At 34.4% G+C, this 24,453-nt stretch overlaps 1 non-coding gene across 1 annotated transcript; it reads left to right on the forward strand.

Annotated features, from left to right (window-relative positions):
• The first annotated feature begins 9,375 nt into the window (after positions 1-9,375).
• Positions 9,376-9,482, forward strand: LOC126010485 (U6 spliceosomal RNA). The gene has a single exon (XR_007496512.1). It is a non-coding gene; the product is annotated as a U6 spliceosomal RNA (small nuclear RNA).
• The last annotated feature ends 14,971 nt before the right edge of the window (positions 9,483-24,453 follow it).

Below are 24,453 nucleotides of genomic sequence, written 5' to 3' on the forward strand. Positions count from 1 at the left end.
AAGGAGTAGAAAAGCAATAATACCCACTGCAGGAGGGCCGAACTCTAGGTAGCAAAGGGGAGGAGAAAGAGCCAGGTTCAACAAGCCCACCCAACAGCATCCTCTAGAATCACCTTCAGGAAGGGGACCAAAGCAGGCCGAAATTAGAAGCCACAGCACTCCAAAACACACCATTAAATACAAAGAATTATGCGTAAATCAAGGAAATCCCTAATATCTGGAGACAACATGACAAACCCTATTAAATTTCCAAGTCCACCAAAACGCACAGATCCATGGGAAGAAGACCTAAAAGCGGTCATGAGGAAGGAAATGCAAGAATTACTAAAACAGATGAAAGAAACCCTAGCAACCGAGTATAAGAAAGCCATGGATGAAAGAATCAGCCAAATTAAAGAAGAAATGTCAAAGAACATGAGAGATTCCATACAAAAAGAAGTGAAGGATTTAAAAGACAAAGTAACAAGCCTTACAAGCAGAAACACAGAGTTGGAGAAGCACATCGAAGAACTCGAAGGAAAACTGCAATCAAAAAATGATCAAGAAACCAACAAAGAAATAAAAGGCAAAGCACTGGAAGGAAAAGTCCAATATCTAATGAATAAAGACAAAAGAAACAATCTAAGAATTGTAGGTATACCAGAAGGGGAGGAAATAGGGAAGGGGGAAGAACAGGTAGTCAGGGAGATAATAACAGAGAACTTTCCCACCCTCTGGAAAGACAATTCAGGACAAATCCAGGAAGTCAAGAGAGTCCCTAATAAAATAGACCCTAATAAACCCACACCAAGACACATAATAATCCAAATGGCAAAAAACAAAGAGAAAGAGGAACTCCTGAAAGCAATAAGGGAGAAAAAAAACCTCAAGTACAAAGGAAAAGACATAAGAATCAAACCAGATCTCCCATTTGAAATAATTCAAGCAAGAAGACAGTGGAATGACATATTTAAACGACTGAATGAAAGAAATTTCCAACCCAGGGTCCAATACCCAGCAAAACTATCATTCATATGGGAGGGCAGACTAAAAACATTCTCAAATATGAACGAACTTGAACTATTTGTGCAAACTAAAACGATACTAAGCGATTTACTCAGAGACGAATTACACAATCCAAACCCCCGATTGTAACAACAACCACCCCACACAATACAACTGCACAACAGTCCTCTCTATCAATAATTTCCCTAAATGTAAACGGACTAAACTCTCCAATCAAAAGACACATAGTAGAGAACTGGGTTAGGAAAAATAAACCGGACTTCTGCTGTCTACAAGAAACACACCTACAGTTACAGGATAAGCACAGGCTTAGAATAAAAGGATGGAAAGTAATCATCCAGGCCAATGGAAAACAAAAAAGAGCAGGGACAGCAATTCTTATATCAGATCAAATTGTATTCAACCTCAAGAAAGTGATCAGAGACAAAGAGGGTCACTACTTACTGATCAGGGGAACATTAGATCAAGAAACACTAACCCTGGTCAATATATACGCACCTAATCTAGAGTCAGCAAAATATGTGAGGCAACTACTGGCAAACCTGGAGAAACACATGAAGGGAAATGTGATAATAGTAGGGGACCTGAATACTCCACTATCACCACTGGACAGATCCACCAAACAGAAAAATAGCAAAGAAATAAGAGCTCTAAATGAAAAATTAGAAGATTTAGGGCTGATAGACTTATATAGAGCCTCCATCCCCAGAAAGCAGAATACACATTCTTCTCAAGCCCACATGGAACCTTCTCCAGAATAGACCATGTCTTGGGATACAAAGCCAACCTATATAAGACCACAAAGGTAAGGATCATTAGAAGTACCCTTTCAGATCACTATGCAACAGAGGTTAAAATTGATATCAAGAAGAAGCAATGGAGAAAAACTAATTCCTGGAGATTAAATAACATGCTGCTCAACAACACCTGGATCAAAGAACAACTCAAGGAAGAAATAAAAAGATTCCTTGAGACAAATGACAATGAAGAGACAACATGTCAAAATTTATGGGACACAGCAAAAGCAGTAATTAGGGGGAAACTCATAGCAATACAGGCCTATGTCAAGAAACAGGAAAATAACAAAACCAACAGTTTAAAAGATCACCTCAAAGAATTGGAGCAACAGCAACAGAGAAATCCAACCACAACCAGAAGGCAAGAAATAATAAAAACCAGAGCAGAAATAAACAACATCGAAACTAAGAAAACAATACAAAAAATCAATGAGACCAGGAGTTGGTTTTTCGAAAAAATAAACAAGATAGACAAACCATTGGCAAAACTCACCAAAAAAAAGAGGGAAAACACCCAAATCAGTAGGATCACAAATGAAAGGGGTGAGATTACAACAGAACCCCATGAAATACAACATATCATGAGATCATATTATGAACAACTATACTCAACTAGGCTAGAGAACCCAGTAGAAATCGACAGATTCTTGGACAAACACCCTCTTCCAACGCTGGAAAAGGAAGATCTAGAAAGTCTAAACAGTCCAATCACCTCAGAGGAAATTGAAGATGTAATTAAAAAACTCCCTAAGAACAAAAGCCCAGGCCCAGATGGATTTACAGGTGAATTCTATCAAACATTTCAAGAAGACTTACTACCACTTTTCCATAGGCTTTTCCAAACCATAGAAAAAACAGGAATCCTCCCCAACTCCTTTTATGAGGCTAATATCACACTCATTCCCAAAGAAGGCAAAGACACCACTAAGAAACAAAACTACAGACCAATCTCACTAATGAACATAGATGCAAAAATTCTCAACAAAATCTTAGCAAACCGAATCCAACACTTCATCAAAAAGATCATTCATCACGACCAAGTGGGATTCATACCAGGAATGCAAGGTTGGTTCAACATACGCAAATCAATCAATATGATACATCACATCAACAACATGAAAGACCAAAACCACATGATCATATCAATTGACGCAGAGAAGGCGTTTGACAAAATCCAACATCCTTTCATGCTAAAGACACTCAGCAAAATAGGATTAGAAGGAACCTTCCTCAAGATAGTTACAGCTATATATGAAAAGCCTATAGCCAACATTATACTTAACGGCGAGAAACTAGAAGCATTCCCACTAAGGTCAGGAACTAGACAAGGCTGTCCACTCTCTCCACTCTTATTCAATATAACTTTAGAAGTCCTAGCAATAGCAATCCGACAAGAGAAGGGAATCAAAGGAATTCAAGTAGGGAAAGAGGAACACAAGCTATCTCTATTTGCCGACGATATGATGATCTACATCAAAAACCCTAAAGAGTCCACAGTAAAACTCCTAGAAACAATCAACCAATACAGCAAAGTGGCTGGATACAAAGTAAATACACAAAAGACAGTAGCGTTCTATATACAAACAATGAAGTTGAGGAGAGAGAGATTAAAAATACAATTCCATTCAAGATAGTATCAAAAAATATCAAGTATCTAGGAATCAACCTTACAAGAGAAGTGAAAGACCTATACAGGAAAACTTCAAAACACTTCAGAAAGAAATTGAAGACGATCTAAAGAAATGGAAGAACATCCCATGCTCATGGATAGGTAGAATTAACATAGTCAAAATGACTATCTTACCCAAACTTTTATATAGATTTAATGCAATCCCTATCCAAATCCAGACACAATTCTTTAAAGAAATAGAACAATCAATCACAAAATTCATCTGGAACCACAAAAGACCCAGGATAGCCAAACACATATTGAAAAACAAGAAGCTGGGAGGCATCTCCTTACCTAACTTGAAACTATACTATAAAGCCATAGTAATTAAAACAGCATGGTACTGGAACAGAGACAGGACCTCAGACCAGTGGGTCAGAACAGAATTCCCTGACATAAACCCCCAGATATACAGCCAACTAATATTTGATAAAAGAGGCAAGAATCTGAAATGGAACAAAGAAAGCCTATTCAACAAATGGTGTTGGTACAACTGGAAAACCACATGTAAGAAAGGGAAAATCGACCCATATCTCACCCCTTATACAAAAGTCAACTCAAAATGGATCAAAGACCTTGAAATCAGACCCGAATCTATAAAGTTTATCGAGAATAAAATAGGCAGAACACTCGAAGACCTATATATCAAAAAGGTCTTTGAGAATGGAGCACCAATGGCAAGAACTTTAGCATGTAATATAAACAAATGGGACTACATCAAACTAAAAAGCTTCTGCATGGCAAAACAAACCCTACTTAATGCAAGAAGACAGCTAACAGAATGGGAAAAAATCTTTTCACTCGACATATCAGATAAAGGCCTGATATCTAGAACATACAAAGCACTCAGAAAGCTGAGATCCTCAAAACCAAATAAAACCATAAAAAAATGGGGAGATGAAATGAATAGACACTTCTCTGAGGAAGACAGAAGGATGGCCAGCAAACACATGAAAACATGCTCACCTTCACTCATCATCAGGGAGATCCAAATCAAGACAACAATGAGATACCACCTTACACCAGTGAGGATGGCTCACATCAAAAATAATGGAAACAACCTTTGTTGGCGGGGATGCGGTATGAAAGGAACTCTCATTCACTGCTGGTGGGAATGCCCCCTAGTCCAACATCTATGGAGAAAAGTCTGGAGAGTGCTCAAAGAACTCAGAATTGAGCTGCCATTTGACCCAGCAATTGCTCTCCTAGGCATATACCCCCAAGATGGAAGGGCATTCATTCCAAAATACGTATGCACCCCACTATTTATTGCAGCACTCAGTATAATAGCCAAATCGTGGAACCAACCTCGATGTCCAACAACAGATGAATGGATCATTAAGTTGTGGTACATATACACAATGGAATATTACATGGCAGTCAGAAACGATACAATCACAGACTTTGCAGCAACATGGATGGACTTAGATCATGTTATGTTAAACGAAGTAAGTCAGAAGACAAAAGATAAACACAGAATGGTGGCACTATTCTGAAACACCTAGAACATATAGTTTAAACACAACTAATACCTAACAATCAAATAACAGGGTTTAACAGGGTAGAAACTTCGAACACTGTAATACTCAACATATACGTGGGAGCAGTGTCCAAAATTCATGAAAAAGGAGCAACACAAACACTTGACAACACATTATACCACAAAGAAAGCAGCAACAACAGAAACAACTGCATTAAGAGAACAGGTAAGTAATCAGACTTCCAAAACAAAGGCCCACAATAATCCCTTAGAGTTCGTATACAGGAACACAAGTATAGAACACCAAGGGAAATCACGACTGCAATGGCAGCATACCATAGCACTATGTTTTAATGCCTTTATCTTACTATATTTTAAATAACCTCTCAGCTTTTCTGTCCACAGGCGCCCTTGGATACAAAGGGCGGACAAACTAAGATGGCAACTCGGGATACCACACGAGATACCATACATAGCATGCACTACGAGAGGGCCACGAGAAAACTCTCTAACATATACTTTATCTCTAGGTTATTCCTTCTTTTAGGAATTGAAGCATGTGACCAGTCAAACCACCGAAGCAGTGCCTGTGATGTTCAGACTTAAACTACAGGCTCTATTCTTCGAACACATTCAACCTAACCAGCATTCCCTTGCTATTCTCCCCTCTCTTCTCACTACTTTTTTTTTTTTTAATTCTATTCCTCTCTTTACTTTTTCCCCTTTCTCTTCTCCTTTTCTTTCTAAGGTATTTTCTCTTTCCTCTCACTGCATACCCCTCCCATATACCTTCCCCTGTCTCCCCTCTGGAAATCCAACTATCCCTTCACCCCTCAATTCCATCCAGATCTCCCACCATATTAAAACTCTTCACCCTCAATCCTTAATCTATTAGGCATCAAGGCCGACCTCCTACCCAACGAAACAGTACCCAGCACCCAGGCGAGGAGACACCCAGTCAAACCCACACCTCGTCTCCTGCAAGAAAAGACAGCCAACTCCCTGCGGACTCATGCTGTGCGGCCTTCCCTACCAACTCCCCCTAACGTGGACTGTTTCTTGAAACCGGATCTAGGTCCAAAAGTATCCCCAACGCAAGAACTCTTCCAAGACCTCCCTGCCACAAATTTTTACCAATCTGAAGAAGGTCAGGGGGTGGGATAGGAAGATGCCTGGGAACCCACACACCACAGGAAACACCCAAAAGACAATGGGAAAAACTGTACCTCCAACATAGGCATAAGACTGGTAATACACCACCTCTTTACCTACTCTCCCCCAAATGTAAGGTAGTCTTTTGCACCACTTTGGTCCCTTAAAAAACCTCACTAACTCACCTTAAATTTTTTTTTAATTTTTTTATTTTTTTTTAATTAATTAATTTATTTTTTAAATGTTTGTCCTACATATACATTTGTGAGCGCATACATTTTTATTTCCTTTTTTTTTCTTTTCCTCGCTTTTGGGTATGTGACCTGTTTCTGTTATCCCCTCTGTCCACCCACAAATACACAGACATTATAATGTAGCACCACTTCCCCCTGCAAAGGCACACCAAATAAAGGGGAAATCTTACATAAAAAAAAAGAGCTCTTGTCTACTAGAGATGGGAACTCATAGTTGTTTACAAAACAGGGATATCTCCTACCTTGAAAATATGTCATGTGGAATCAACTTAGACCTCAGGTGATCAGATACCATTCATCCAGCCTTGAACTCTGGATCCCAGACATAGAAACGGCACAGTTCCTCACAACAGTGGCAAGAAACAAATCCCAGCCGGGACTGCCTTAATACTGCGGGGTCAACAACAAGGGCCAACTCTAACATGATTTCCTGACAATTAGGAAAATCTGAACATCCTGACCTCAGAGCAGATTAACCTACCTTACCAGCTAACGACAAGACACAACCCGAAGTCTCGGCACCCTTTGGTAGGTCCAAAAGCCAAGATCGTGATTTATAGTTGACTGGCTGCTAGAACTACGACCAGACGGTATACATCTTGGGACCAAAAAAAAAAAAAAAGCCCTAGTTTAGGGTTTGAACTATGACCTGCACAATAACCAGGATCCCCAGTCCCAAAGGTCCGGCAGAGAAAATTGTAACGGAACAGGGCTTTTGGAAGCACAAAGAAAGATGCTATCCTAGGTGCCACCCTAGGATCAGGGCAAAGACCAAGATCACCAACCACAGAAGATGGTTTAAAATGATACGGAGGTAACAGAACCTCTAGAACCACAAAGACTGACTTCATCATAAGTCCCACCTCAGGAGCTGTGCAGATACTGAGACCTCTAAACACAGAACAGAAGTCTTCCACACACCAAAAAAAAAAAAAAAAAAAACCACCACCGGGAGAGTAAAGGCTCCTGAGCAAAGTCTAGTGTTGATCCCATGACAGTATGCTCCAAGGACGGAGAAACCCCATATCTCTTAGGCCAAGTGAATTCCTTTTCGAATGACCCCAATATTTACTGTGCCAGGGCAGGAGGGAAAAAATAAAAATACAAAAAGCACAAAACCTTGGTTATTATCTATATATTTTTTACCTCCATTTATTATTGTTGTTATTATTTTTATTCACCTATCTATTTTGGTCGATTTCTCTGTTTGGGAGTGATTATTGAAACTGTCCCCAACCATACTTATATTTTCTCTTCCTTTCTTTTCTTTCGTTATGTGCTATGCCATGTTTCTCATTTCAAGACCATGGTGTGTTTTTTTTGTTTGTTTGTTTTTGCTTGTTTTGCTTTTAGTTGTTTGTTTGTTTGCCTGTTTTTTTTTTTGTTTTTTTTTTTTTTTTTTGTGGTGCTTATCGATACAGCTCAAGCCCTCACTAGATATTTGACACTTCTTTTGGTACTGGTGGAGTGTTTCACCTTCTTTTTCTCCATCTCTCAAATCGATGATGAGAGCCTCTAGAAGGATTCCGCCCAGTTTCGGGGTATTAGATCCTTACCCCAGTTTATTACTTTTCTCTTTTTCAACAAAACCACGCAACTTGAACTAGCTAGTCCTGCCTCCAGTTAGAGGGGGAACTAAGGGAGGCATCAAGACCAAACAGGTGCAAGACTACTAAGTTGTGGGTTAGATAAAGAGGGGACCACATATTCAAGCCGACCTGGGATGAGGGAAGAGGAAATGGGAGGTAGGACAGAAATGGAGGTGTAGGGAGGACAATTTGGTGATGGGAATCCCCCCTGATTTTATGTAAATATGTACCTAAAATATTATTGTCAACACTATGTAAACCATTATGATCAAAATAAAAATTAAAAAAAAAAAAAAAGAAAGAAAAAAAAAAAAAAGATTGATATGGGTTGTATATAGCTCAGTTGTATATCTTATGTGCAGCAGATCTGACCATTACCACAAAGAGTGATCATCATCTTAGTAGAATTACTCTTCCAGACCCCAGAGCACGATGATCTCTGAAACAATGCAGTTAGATGTATGTAAGTGTGTAAGTTCCATGCTCAGGAGTGCAATTCCAGGGTCGGCGAGGTGGTGCTAGAGATTAAGGGTCTATCTTTCAAGCGTTAGCCAAGAAAGGAGCGCGGTTCGATCCCCAGGCGTCCCATATGGTCCCCCCAAGCCAGGGGCAATTTCTGAGTGCTTAGCCAGGAGTAACCCCTGAGCATCAAACGGGTGTGGCCCCCCCAAAAAAGGGGTGCAATTCCCAGTAAAAATTGGGAATTTTCACTATAGCAGCCATTGGTGAACACAATAATCATACACAGTGCCACCCAATTCATTACAATAGTAACAAAGCTAAGGAAAGGGTGTTTGTAGGGATATCAATGAAGAAACTGTGCTCCTTTTATATCTCACTCAGCAGAATGAGATTCATAACACTTACCAAAAGTTGCTGCTGACTTTCTTGTATCCTTCCTTGATGGAAAATCAACATTTATGAAGTACCTTTTTTAAAATGTGCATAGTATTAGCAACTGCAAAATGAATTGCCATGTTTCTTTTAAATTTGGAAATCTATTCAGGAAGATAGTTTACATGCTAATGAAAAACTTAGAAGTGTGATTCTTTGGTCATAACTTTTCAAAGATATTTGGGAAAACGTACTTCCGAATTTACTTTTAATTAACGGTTTTCTCTAATACTGTTCCTTAAGTGGCAATTTCTAAATACCACTCAAAATTTTAGTAGGCAGTCAATATAAATAGTCAGTGAGTGTTCTTAAATTTTTAATGCATTTCCTCTGATTTGACCTTATTTTTCCATTTAGGGAGATATAGGTATATTTTAGATAAAGTGTAGAGAGTTTTGAAATTTCTGAGTTGCAAATACCTTGAGTACATTATGGTATAATCAAAATGTTAATAATACTTTTAGCTTGTAGCCCATATATGTTAGTAAACAGTACAAAGCAAAGTACATTTTAGTAACTTCAAAAATATATGTGGGTGCTCGCTTCGGCAGCACATATACTAAAATTGGAACGATACAGAGAAGATTAGCATGGCCCCTGTGCAAGGATGACACGCAAATTCGTGAAGCGTTCCATATTTAAAATATATATATATATATATGTGGAAAATTTTATTGAGCGAAAAATATATATAAAAAAAATTAAAATGTAGAAGCTCAAGAATGGACTTTTTCAAAAAACTAGGATTATTTTTTTCATTTGCAACTTTTATCATATTAATATCTTCTTGTAGTTTTCTATTTGACTGTATAGAATAAATGTTGGAGAAAACAATAATTAGCATGAGAACACAAAATAAAAAGATCACTTAGAATAGTCATTACATAATAAAATTTATTTATACTTTTATTATTGTAATGATAATAATCAGAGCAAAATATTGCAACAATTTAATGCTTACAGTACCAAAATATTGCTGTAGGCTTTATTTTGTTATAATGTGACTATGCAAAAGCATAATTTGAAAACCCCAAAAATACTCCAAGAACTAATATGTATGGTCTTGGGGTATAAGGTAATATAATAAACTAATTGTTTTACTATATCCAAGAAATGACTAATTTCAAATAGTGTTAAAAATACTATTTCCGGGGCCGGAGCAATGGCACTGTGGTAGGGTGTTTGCCTTGACCTCAGCTGACCCAGGAAAGACCAGGTTCAATTCCCCAGATTGGCATCTGGGCCCTCCAAGCCAGGAGTGATTTCTTAGTTCATAGCCAGGAGTGGCCCCTGAGCATCACCAGGGGTAGCCCAAAAATTAAAAAAAATTCTATTTCTACTAGTACCAAAAATGTGAAATAGATAAGTTTCTCTCAACTGCAATTTTAGATCCAATGCATTTTAATCAATATTGCAGCTTTTAATTATTTGGAGCAAGAGCCAATGATATAATACAGTGGTTAATTTACTTCATGTGGTAAACCAAGATTTTTCCTAGGGATTGCATATGGTACCCTGAGTAAATATCTCTCATTTCAAAGCAGGAGTAGTTCCTGAGCATTGCTATGTATAGCCCAACGTCTCTTCTGAGCAATTATTACAAGCAAAAGTGATTCTCACTTTTTACTGCTGAATGAGGAAAATGTTCTAGTTAATTCTGAAAGAAATTTTAAACATTTAAAAAAAAAGATTAAAAAATAGTACTACCAAAATGATAATTAAATAGGCTTATATGTAAACACCCAACTGACTGGAATGTGTGTATCTAGAAAAGAGTGTGTGTACATATTTTTATGATAGCATTAATAATAGTAACCCCAAACAGAAACATTCAATTTTTATTCATAGATTAGATGAATAGACTGACAAACTGGCAGATACAAACTTGAATATTAATTAGTGACAATATTAAATTAATCAGAAAAATAGACAAATTGGTGGACATATTTAATTAGTTTGTGTTTACCTATAGTTTTTGTCTGGGAATCAAACCTGGTGATTTTCAAAGCTTATTCTTCAATCTATGCTCAGGATCACTCCTGATAGGACTTTGGTGTTCAATATGGGATGTTGAGGAAAAAAATGGATTAATTTCATTCAAGTCAAGAACTCTACCTACTGTACTATCAGAATGACCCCTAAGATAGACAAATATTAATATTAAATACATATATCAAAATTTAGCTAAATCAATTATATGTATTTAATTATAGAGATGTACTTAACCATGTATTTGCTTGGATGTAATTTTATGTTCCAAAAATTATAAAATCAGATTCTTCTAACTAGATTTTTTTTAATTTTGAATTTTGAGCCATACCCATCTGTTACATTACCTTGTACTCGAGATTTACTGCTGAGAAAGCTCAAGGGACTATATGAGTATGATGGTTTGACTGTGATTTAACTGCATGTATGTCAATTGCCTAAATTCCTGTATTATGTCTATGGCCCATAACATAATTTTAAATAATCCATAATAGAAGTTTCATTACAGTATAAATTTATTTTAGCTTTCTATTTGCTAAATCATGTCTCTGAAAAACAGCTTTATGTGTTTTTAATAGTCATAAGTACATTTTTGCTGATCTTTACTGTAATGTAAACCATATTAATATTTTAAAATATTTAGACATTTTCGAGAAATCAAATCTAAAACATCTATATGTTACTAAAATATAAAATGTTTTATAAATTATCACCTCATGACATTACAAATATCATTTAACATACTTTTTATTAATTTAAATGTGTGCAATAGATCAATTTTTGGAGATGTGCCACACACATCCAGTGATGCTCATGCATTATTCCTGGTTATGCACTTAGAAATCTCTCCTCTTGGGGCCAGAGACATAGCAGAGTGGAGTTTGCCTTGCAAGCAGCCAATCCAGGACCTAAGGTGATTGGTTCGAATCCCGGAGTCCCATATGGTCCCCGTGCCTGCCAGGAACTATTTCTGAGTGGATAGCCAGGAGTAACCCCTGAACACTGCTGCGTGTGGCAAAAAAAAAAAAAAAGAAATAGCTCCTGATATGGGGGATCATATGAGACTCCAGGGATCGAAACGAGGTCTTTCCTGGGTCAGCCGTGCACAAAGCAAATGCTGACCACTGTGCTACCGCTCTAGCTGGACATTTTAGTCATTTAAACAGTAAAATTTTCATTATGTAGAATGTTCCTGTTCTAAATTCTTGTTCTAAAGAATAAGAACAAGAATGCTATATAATGCATGCTAAATTGTAAATAATATGTAAATGCCTAAAATAATTATTAATCTATATTATGACAAAAATCTGTATATACAAAAGTTGAAATAATTGTATAATAATATTATTAATTATATAATAATATGATTATATTAATAATATTATATTATATGATTGTATTAATATAAATATGGTTATATTAAGATTATTAGTAAGTTAGAAAGGCATTAATAAAAATAAAATATTTTAAATAATAACTACTTAAAGATAGATGTTTAAGTATCAAGAAAAATATTAGGGGCCTGCATGATAGCAAATGGTAGGTGCTTTACCTTGCACGCAGCTGACCCAGGATGAATCTGGGTTCTATCCCCGGCATCCTATATGGTCCCCCAACCCAGGAGCAATTTCTGGGAGCATAGCCAGGAGTAACCCGAGTGTCACCAGGTGTGACCAAAAAGAAAAAAAAATTATATGGTGTTGGAAGATAATATTGAGGTTATGGCATATGTCTAGCTAAATATGCTTGACCCAGGTTCAAGCCCCCACTGTGTGTGTGTGCCCCTATGGCACAAGGTAGATGGATACTTTCTATATCAGTGCTATGCTTAGGCATTAAGGAGGTGACCAAAGCTATCTTTGAAAACATAATTCTAAATATATAATATGGGGTCTCACACACATTAAGTGAATACTCTACTAATGAGCTTTCTCCTTTAATTTTTTTATTCAATTTTGTTTGTTTTGTTTTTGGGGTCACACCCGTTGACACTCAGGAATTACTCCTGGCTATGCGCTCAAAAATCACTCCTGGGATGTTGGGGGATCAAAACGTGGGCTTTCTAGGTTAGAATGTGCAAGGCACATGCTTTACACCCTGCCACCTCTCTGACCCTAATTTTAATGCAAATTCTTAAAGGAAATTATCTTAAGGAATAAAAATTTTATAAATGTTATATTTATACATAATATAAATGTATAGTAATTTATAACAGTTTGTGATTTATTGCAGTACACATTATCAATACATGTGCCAGTAACAATTTACTGGTGCATTATTTATTCCTAGGATTGAGTTCTTACTTAACAGTGCTGATCCATAAATACATGAGAACTTAACTTAGTCTGATGCCATTTCCCAAAATAGCACAGTTCTACCATTTCTGCTCTTATAGTTCATGAGACTTGAGTATATATTTGTAATTCATACATAATTACTATGGCTTATTCAAATTAATATTAAATTTATATACTCTATGTTCTATAAATAACATATTCATTATTAAAATGACATCCTTTGGTTCTCTTAAACCAAAACCTTCATAGGCAAGAATATAGCATGGATAAAGCAAAGAGTAGATACATTGTTCAATATAAAGTTTTATTTCTTATGCATGATTTATACATAAGTAAACTAAAATATGAAGATTAGATCACAGTCCAAATGCTTCTTCTTAAAATGTGTTTCCTTTTTGAGGTACTTGAAGATAATAATAATAATAAAAATAGTTTTCTTTTCCCTGGTGTTGTACATGAACATAACTGAAAAATAAAGTGAAGCCGAGTTGTGTGGAAACCATTGCATGTCTTTCTTTAGAAAATGTTCAAAATAGGTGTTTTCCTTTTATGGTGACATAAAATCGCTAGTTACAATTTTATTGTGTTTATTTATAAATGTGAATATCAGCGAGTTTAAATCATTACTAAAGATTATTGCATATATTAGAATGTGAGATTTCACTGTGATGTTCATTGAATCAGTTAATTCCCCAATCTTAGTTTGACTGTATTAAATTTTATCAAATAGTTTTTTTTCTCTGGAAAAATTTCAGTCTACTAACATATAACCAGCATCTTTAATACACTTTCTGTTGATAAAATGTTTATTGGAAGAAGGAACACAAGAGTTTGTAAAATAGGTAGGCAATTGCCTTGTCCATAATTCAGATGGATTCCCAGCACCATATATGATCTTATGAATAACACTGGTTGATAAATAAATGATAAATAAATAAATAAATAAATAAATGATCTTATGAATAACACTGGTTGATAAATAATGTAATTAAGCTAAATAATTCAATAGGTGTTCATAGAATGTTTACTATGTATAAATATAGTTGAAGCAATATCTAAGACTAAAAACTATTTGTAAACGCATGTTTTCTATACCAAAGTATCATATTCCTTCAATGGAAGGAAGACATTAAACTGCTCAAATCCCCCACATAATATGGACAATATGTACAACCTATTTAGAAAATGCAGGTAATGTTAAAAACATTACTTATTTTTAAAACATTCTAAAAACTAACTTATTCTAGTACCTGGAAACTTTGCTTGTTTGAATGCATTTTAAAATTTCTTCCTTTCCAAAAGATCCCCATTTTGTAAGGAGACCAGCCACACAAAGTAGATTGATGACTAGCTATAGAAATATGAAACAGTTTAATAACTATGTCAAATCTTTGAACTTTGGTAGCTTTAGAATTTCAATGAACTATGAAGAAACTGAATAAAATTAATGAATAGATCTACTCAGAGAATAGGGTATAATTGTTATAAAAATCCAAGAAGTTGTCTATTATATCAATAATGTAGATCATTTGCATAATTTACAAGTTCTCACTAGGAAGCTAATGATCAAACTCTGTGAGTGAGATAGTCACTTAGATATATTGCCTAGACTTTCTTGATAGTTATATTAAGCTTCCTTCTATATGGCATTTATTTTCTCTTGAATTGCTTATGGAATTATGTTTATTATTTAAAATTATAAGGTATTGAGAATACCTCTAATAGAGTTAATATTTTATAATTTTCTCTGCCTTTTCATTTTTCCTTTTTTTTTTTTTTTTTTTTTTGGTTTTTGGGCCATACCCAGTGACACTCAGGGGTTACTTCTGGCTGTGAACTGAGAAATCGCGCCTGGCTTGGGGGACCATATGGGACGCCGAGTATCAATCAGTTCCATCCTGAGTCAGCTGCGTGCCAGGCAAATGCTCTACTGCTGCGTTATCACTCCAGCCCCTGACCTGCTTTTATCCCTGGAATCCTATATGATCTTCTAAGCCCACTAGAAATGGTCCCTGAACACAGGGCCAATGGTAAACCCTGATCACAACTGTGTGTGGCTTAAAAAGCAAAAATTATATATTATTTCCCTATATTTGTAAGAGTTTTCACTCTGTTATCACCCAATGCATTGTTTAGTCCTTTTTGAATACCATATAGTATTCAAGCATTGGTGCTTACAGAAGTAAATTTTATTATAGATATAAAATGATTTTTCAAAATACTCAAAAATTATCTGAATAATAACACTATATTTTAACTTTTAAATTGGACAGTAAAAGAAATACATGTTTTGAATTATGTTTGCTGTAACTTAGAACTCTTGAAGCAAAGTTACTTATTTATCTGTGAACATCCTCATTTGAGGCCTTAAACGAATTAAAACATATAACATTTGTTTAAGATAAGTGTTTGTTTAGATAAAGAACTAGAATATTTGAAAAAATAAGAAATAGTTATAAATAATACTAATACTTAGTTTCACTAATTATAACTGCTACAAAGAAGGTAGAATATAGAGTTTAAGGATAATAAATAGTATAAATAATAACATTTGTAAGATTTTATACATAATATCTATGACATACTTTACTATTAGGTAGTTAATATTACCAAAATTAATTATCAAATTCCTAGATTTAGTATGTGAACATCTTTAATGCCATCATTATTACTTTTATATAAATTAATATGTGCATATTTTTTATCTTATTCTATCAACAACCAATGTTTTCCTATGGGCACTGTATATTAAACATTTTTGACTGATACCAATACAAATAAATTTCTACTATAAAATTATATCACGAAAAATAGGATACATGTATATATATGGAAGTGCCCTACAGACCAGATGGCTTGTGGTGTTTCCCTTTTCCATAGTCTATGAAATGTCTCAAGCTAAGTTGTATGCAGAGTATATAGTAGGAGAATATCTGCTGCAAGTATCTAAGTTGCCTCTGTTTTAATATAAATATTTTTAAACACCTCAAATCTTAGAATACAAATACCATGAGTGCTCAAATCTGTATAGTAAGCATTTAAACATTGAAGTGGTAATATTTTGTTGATGTAATCATAGACAAAATATAAAGTAACAAAACATTACATTACGTTTATTATTTTCTCCTCTTTTGAGCAGTGATAGAATATCAGTCTCCATTCTGCTGACTCTAATTTATTATAAAGTAGAAATCAATGAAGACATTCTCCTGACAACACATTCCTCTACAGTGCCAAAGGACTATGCAATGATGCTGTTTTTTTTTTTTTTTTATATTCCAAGATTGTATGCATGTAGGGGATTTATGTGAGCCATATTTATAACAGCATAGACAATTGAGAGACTTTTGCAATAGAGCCTCACAGGAAAGAGCTGTTAGAAAGGGAGATGGCTGTGTTTGAGTTATAGAGTTATAGTACACAAAAAGCACTAGACCCTGCAGATATTGTCACTTCCTCAAATAAATACTTGTTGAAAAGATGACCTGAGTATGCATTTTTTCCTTTAAGAGAAGCTTAAAAGGGAGTTATTATCAATGATAAAGTAACTCTTTCTCAGTGTGAACTTACTATCTGAATCTATGTCTATAAGACTTTAAACAAAGTAAGTTGGGGGAAAAAAAAGATCAAGTTTAATGAAACTTAAACAATTTTTAAAAAGAAAATCCTTCAAGTCAGGCACATTGCCAAGTGATATATAAAGATTATGATAAAAATATTTGGTGTGAAAAATATATTTGGTGTGGACTTTCTCCTCAAATAGTAATTTAATTGATATGGAGAAACTCTAATACATGGTATCTTTTTATATTTGTAAGAAACATAGAATAGAGGGCAAAATATTCTCATAGCTTTCTTTGTAAGAGGTTTTACAAAGGAAGAAGTTTATTGATGACTGATCACATGCTTTATTTCTTAGTATTTTTCAATAATGATTCTATTTCCTTTTTCAAAGCTATTTTACAGATAAATTATATTATAATCTTGAAGACTTTGGAGGATATAGTTATCAATTTCATAAATAGAAATTAAAATTGTAGAGCATTATTTTATCCCATTTAAAGAAAATTACATATATTATTAATGCTTTAATTAACTAGTTTTTGTAAAGCAATTTATTAGAAAAAAGATAAAATAAGATAATATAGAGTTTAAGGCATACATCTTGTATGAAGTTAATCCCTGTTAAATCCTCAGCATTGCACACTCTCCTGAGAAATGCTGGAGTGATGCCAAACGCCCCAAACAATGACACAATGAGCTTGGTAACCACCAGAACTGTAGAGACTCAGAAGCATAGCAATTGTTGGCATTTCCATTAAAACTCTGGTATGTCTAACCAAGAATAATGTTGGGCCATTGAATGTCCCTGAACACTGCTCCAGAGCCTCCAAAAGGAATATTTATTGAACATAATGCCAATGACTTAAAATGGTTGAATACTTTTAATATATTAAAAATAGTACCTATTGAATATATTAAAGAAATTAAAGGATCTAGAAGGACCAACAAGCTCTAACAAGTTAATTATGTTCAATGAGGGAAAAGATATGAAAGCACAATCATAAAAATACAAGAAATCATCAAAATGGAACTAAAAAAACTGTGGGCAAAATGACAGAAATAAAAATCAGGTGATACAAAACACAATTTGTATACTTAGCTAACTGAGAAAAAATTTGAGGGGCTTCAAGATGAGATGCAAGTAATCTTTAGCAAACCAAAGAACATAGATAAAGGTTTGAAAAAAATAAACACCACATCAAGAACTGTAGAATGATTTCTGTAAGAGCAATATAAAAATCATCAGAGTGACTCAAGAATAGCAAAACAAGTTGATGAAAAAACACTAGTTACATAAATTATAGCTTAGTATTTTCTAGAGTTGATAAGTGCATATGCTAAGATTCAGGATTCAGAGTCCCAACAAAAATAAACTCAAAGAGAAAGACATAAAGACACCTTATAACAATAAAATTTAAAAAGCCAAATACAGATAAAGTAACAAGGTTAATAAAGGAACATTAAAAAATTTCCATAAGACTGACAACAGAGTAAACAAATTAGACTCAACAAGCCAGAGGAGAATGATGGGATATATTAAAAGAACACATGGAAGTGAATTCCTCACCAAAAATTTTCTATCCGATAGATTAAAACTAATATTTCCAATTATTATAGAGAGCTTTATGAACAGGGAATAGCTTAGGGAATTCTTAGTTTTGAATTTAGTATATGAGAAACATTAAAGTAGCTTCTTTGAAATACTAATTTCTCATAACTTTGCCACTGAGTATAACATTAACTTATGACCCACAGTGGTTGTCCTCCAAAAGATAATTCTTTTTATACCTAGCTTGAAAAGAAAATTATATGTTTTAATAATGTATTAGTTTTATTTGTATATTCATTGTGAAATATTAACTCAAGTTATGTTGTTACATCTATACACATTTTGTTACAGTATTTTACCTCCAGTGGATATATAATAATACTTATCTATAATAGTAATGTTTTTAACATAAAAGCTAATATTTTCTTTTTTTCATTAAGCATACTTTAATAATAATGTTATCAGCATTTTCAAATTTTCCCCTAAAATTTTCTAATTTTCTTTGTCTGACACTTACTAAATTGTATGTTTAAAATGGCTTAGCCTAGATTTAGACATTCTATTATTTTATTAATTTATACTTCTCACTAGAGAAAAATTAGATTTTTGATAAAACATTTAACATTGATTTATATTTTAATAGAATCTTGGAAATTTAACTTTATTCAGTACTATGCATCTTACAACTTCTAAAATAAAAAAAAGGAAAACACTAACTAGTTTTATATGTGAGATAAGAAAATTATCAATGGTATCAGAATAGGAGATTTTGTCTATAGAATGAAGTTTACATGCGAGGGACTACTAGAAGGGAGCGACTATTGAGCTACTGATGAAAAGATTCAGTTTATCATGCATCTTTACTGTGTTTATTCATACAAGATTATTTACTGTGTACCATTATGGTTGGTCATTTAGGATGTATTGGTTCACTCATTTATACAAATCTTCCAACCATTCATATTTTTAGTATACAGTAAAAATCACAAGTCTTGGGGCCGGCAAGGTGGCGCTAGAGGTAAGGTGTCTGCCTTGCATGCGCTAGCCAAGGATCAGGACGGAGGTTCAATCCCCCCGCGTCCCCTATGGTCCCCCCAAGCCAGGAGCAATTTCTGAGCCTTAGCCAGTATTAACCCCTGAGCATCAAATGTGTGTGGTCCGAAAAACCAAAAAAAAAAAAATCACAAGTCTTAAATATCATAGTAATTCCATTAAAATATGTTGTGCTATTCTACAGACAATGACTTGGATTGAACAAACTAGTTTGCCTGGAGCCTGGAGTTGGTCTTATGCCAGGAAACTTGAGGGGTAGGGTCTCCTTGTATTTAGGCCAAGGCTTTTCCTTTCCATGTCCCTCTTATTTTGGTGGGACTATGCAAACAATAATTGCCACTGTAACACCATTTGTACTGTGCTCCTTTGACTCTAATCCTTAAGAAAAACAACCCACTTAAACTTTTGAGGTTAACTTAAACTAATATGCATGTGCATGGAAATGTAAAAAAGTACTTAGCCTTCAATGTTCAAGGAGTTACATACGTTTTATGGCTTTAGATTACTTTATGTGCTGCTAAGAAATATTATGTATTACAATTTGGGGACTTGTGGGACAAAGTAATTGTACATGGGTTCTGTTTTATTTTTCTTGATGTTCTTTGACTGAAAGTTCAATGTTCAGATATCAGCAAGGGGCTTTCTGAGAATTCTGTTTAAGGGTGATTGTCCTTCCACTGTAACTTTACCTTGTCCTCTTTCTTTGCATCTTTGTTCTCATAATTAAAAATAAAAAAATTTAAAATAAGGAAAAGTTAAAACTCAAAATAATATGTTGTCCTATTTATTTATTTTTGTTTTTTGTTTTTTTTTTCTGTTTTTGGACCACACCCGGCTGCACTCAGGGGTTTCTCCTGGATATCTGCTCAGAAATAGCTCCTAGCAGGCACAGGGGTACCATATGGGATACTGGGACTCGAACCAACCACCTTAGGTCCTGGGTCAGCTGCTTGCAAGGTAAATGCCATGGTGCTATCTCTCAGGCCCCTCTTTTTTTTTTCCTTAACCTAGATACAATCAGGGATCTGATTCTTATCTGTTTCACAATCTCTGAGCTTTGTTCCACTTTGTCCTGGCTACCCTGCAATGGGAAGCACTTATATATTAACTGCCACTTTAACTTAAAACTGGGCAAAAAATAGAACTTCAAAAAAGCTTCACACCTTTCAGACCACTAAATAAAATTTTTCAGTTAAGATTATCTTTCCTTCATATACATCAAAAAGTGTCTTCTAGGTAAACTGGGTCACTAGAAATTTTCCTGCTTGAACACTGACATTACATGTTAGGTCAATGATATTGTTAGGTTAACAATGTATAGGAAATAACATTGTACTTACATATAGAAAACATTTCAGATATAAGCCAAATGAGAAGCTGAACCTCAAATCACAGTAGCTACAAACCTTTTAAAGCATTCAAGAAACACAGGAACACACATTCTTTGGTAGATAGGTTCATAATCCTGCCAAATCACAGAGCTCCTCACTGAGGAGGAAGCAATGATCCATGCAATGGCCATGGAAATAAAGCAATCATTAGAAGAAAAAGTCAACTAGTACTTTATTCAAATGGAATTTAAAGACTTAGAAATGTAATAGTCAGCCATAATACCATAATCAAACATTAAGAAGGCCATTAATCATGATATTAAAGGCAAAAAACTCGACATCATAAGAATGAGGTGACAAAAGAGAAGAGATAAACAAATGGAATAAAATGTAAGATTTGTGTTAGATAATAGTGAGAACAATATTCTTCAAATCATAAGACTACCCAAAAAAAAAAAAAAGAAAAAGAAAAATTTCCCAAATGAGAAACCTAAATAAACATTTCAAATATATTGAGCAGAAACAGAAAACAACTGCAGAAGGAGGAGAAGGGAAATAGTAAAAACTAGAGTAGAAATCAGTGATATTGAAATCAAGGAAGCATTTTAAAGAACCAATTAAACAAGGAGTTGAATATTTTGAAGAATAAACAAGATAGATAAACCTTTAGCAAGACATGTCAAAAAATGTATATCAGGGCTGGAGCACAGCGGTAGGGTGTTTGCCTTTCACTCAGCCGATCCAGGACTAGAAGGTAGTTTTAATCTAAATTAACTGGATCAGAGATGAAAGGTAAACATTACAGTAATTCAAAATACAGTGAAAGGATACTATAAACTTTATAAACTTGAAAACTTTTTTAAACTTGAGAACAAAGAGAAGTATTTTTTCATCAAAACTTAAACAAGGGAAAAAAGGGACGCCAAAATAGGACAATTACATGTAAGGAAAACAAAATATTACTTAAGAATCTTTCCAAGAAGAGAAATCTTATTCTGGATGGATTCATAAGTGAATTCTATGAAACATTCAAAAAAGATTTACTACCATTACTTGTTAGCTCTACCAAAGCATCAGACACAGGCATTCTTCCTAACATCTTCTATGAAGCTAACAATTCACTAATAACCAAAGCATAAGACCAAAATTTTCCAGAAAAAAATTTCATATCAATTTTTCAGATGAAAATCAAATGAAAAAATCTTTAACAAATCTTAGCTAACCAAATCCACAACATACGAAATAAAATAATCATACACCCACTCAGATGAAATTTATACCAGTAATGTAAGGATGGTTCAACATATTTAAATTAATTATAATACAACACATTAATAAAAGCTAAAAATCATATGATCATATTAAATGATGCAAAGAAAGATATTAGCCATATTAAATGAAACAAAAACAGCTACTGGCAATATTCAGTATCTATTCATGATAAAAATAATCAAGATAGTAATGGCCATCTATAACAAACTCACAGCCAGTATCAGTTTTTGAGGGTAGGATGATTGGGGGACTACACCTGTGGTTTTTAGTGATTACTCCTGGCTCTGCTCTCAGAAAATGATCTTGGCCCTGGAGCTATGTGAGATGCTGTAGATAGAACCCTCACTGTCCTGGGTCAACCTTGTGCAAGGCAAATGCTCTACCACTGTGCTAACACTCTGGCTCCAGTATTATTCTTTTACTTTTCTCTTCTATACTTTTCTTATCTTTTCTTCTCCTTTCTTTTCTTTTCTTTTGTTCCTTGTTATCTCTTTTTATTAAAACAATTGTGATCTACAGAGTTCTTCATCATTTTATTTCAGATATACAATCAGTGAGAGCCCTGCTACCAACAGTGCCAACCTCCATCCAACAATGAACCCGCATTGTATCCTGTATCACAATCCTTTGCCCCATCAACACCAGTATAATAGGGCCCTGTAGTTTAGATAGTTAAAGTTTAGATCCTTTGATTATATTATTACTGACTTTGGCTTGGATATTTATTTCTTTCCTATCCTTATTTATTTCTCCAACAATGCATCTGAGACAACTTGGCCCCTAGACCCCAGCTTTCTTTATGCCTTTCTTCTTAATTTTATAGAAGATTATGATAATATGTGGTCAAATAAAGTAATTTGTGTCCCAAGATTCTATTAAAGAGGGATCCCTGATTTAAATGATGAGATTAAAAATATAATAAAATAAAATTTTAAAAAAGTTGTCTGTGTGGCAGGGTTTTTGGTTGTTGTTTTGTTTTATTATGTATAGGCACAGCAAAATATGGGTAAAATAGAAAAAAACTTTGGCCTAAAAGCTGGGAGACCTTACACATAAAAAATTCTGCCCTAAGACCAACTTTAGGCTCAAGCATACTAAATTGTCTAACCCCAAATTTTTTCTCTGTAGTCCCAGTAAACGTTCTTCATAAATTGTCATGCCTGGTTTCTGTATTTATAATTCCTGGTTTTTGTACAGATCCTATGTTGAAGTCAGGTTGTCATGAATGTCTTCTGGTTTAATATCACCATTATGTAACAATGCAGAGAATCCTACCATGAAAATAAGTTGTTGCTATTACCGAGTTATCAGGGTGTCATATGAATCCACTATGGAGCAAGTCGATGTCAGGGCAGTATTAGGTCCTTTCCTGGTATTCTTCCCTCTGGTGCTGGTGTAAAAAATTGCTGGCTCTATAGATGTGATTTGAGGTTCAGAGCCAATGTCCTCTCTTTTGAAGCCTGTCAAGTCACTATGACAGTGTCCAAGGTGTAAGTCCCCACTGCAATATAAAATTTATGTGTTCCTATCCATATTAGATAAGAACTTGTTTGAACATGTATGATTTTTCCATTTTAATGTTCCTATGCAAACAGAATAATCCCACATGGTGTAAGTGGTGCATATAGGGTAAAATAACAAGCTAAACAATCCCAATAACTTGGTTCTAACATAAACTCAGAACTCAAAAGAAAGATATCTACTAGAAATTTCTACTAAATAGTTCAAAATAAAGAAATGGGAAAAACTGAAGCTACAAAAGAAAATATACAATAAGAATTATACCTATTAGGGAAATACATCTAAAGAAATATTTGAAGGAGAGAGACTTGTCCCCTTTGTGTCTTTTGAAAAGGTCTGTAGGGTGATAAAATTCAGTGCACAGCTTCAGCCTACAACATGGTCTGTGGAATCTGAAAAATGACACCAAGCAGTCACACACCAGGAAATGTCCTCTAGCTGGGGGTTTCTCAAAAATTGAATCTGGTACCGAGCAACAGTCCACAGCAAAATGAGGTGAAGGAAAAGGACAGTATCATTAGTATTGGTAAAAAAAAAAGTAAAAAAATTAAAACCATTTCTTCTGAGATCAGGCAAGTAGCAAGTCTATTCACTATATCTACTTTTATACTGTATTAAAGATCTGGCTAAAGAAATACAAAAAACAAATCATAGAAACCCAAATTTCAAAAGAAGAATTTAATTGATCACAGTTTGCCTAAGACATGTTATATACATAGAAAACCCTATAGTCTACCAAAAACTCATAGAAACAGTGAATCAATAAGCAAAAGTAATCAGTTTTAAATAAATACATAAAAATCAATTTCATCCTTATGTACAAAAAATGCATCAGAAGAGAATGAGATAAAGAAAACTATTGCATTTAAAACTGTTCAAGATCATTAAGTATATATAAATAAATTTTAAAAAGATGTGGGATATATATAACATGATAACTTTAAATCACCTAAGAGATAGGTGAGATTTTAGGAAATAAAAAATATTCCATACTCATGTATTAGAAAAATTAATATTGCCAAAATAACTATTTTACC

The sequence above is a fragment of the Suncus etruscus genome, chromosome 5 (assembly GCF_024139225.1).
Source record: "Suncus etruscus isolate mSunEtr1 chromosome 5, mSunEtr1.pri.cur, whole genome shotgun sequence".
Lineage (NCBI taxonomy): Eukaryota > Metazoa > Chordata > Mammalia > Eulipotyphla > Soricidae > Suncus > Suncus etruscus.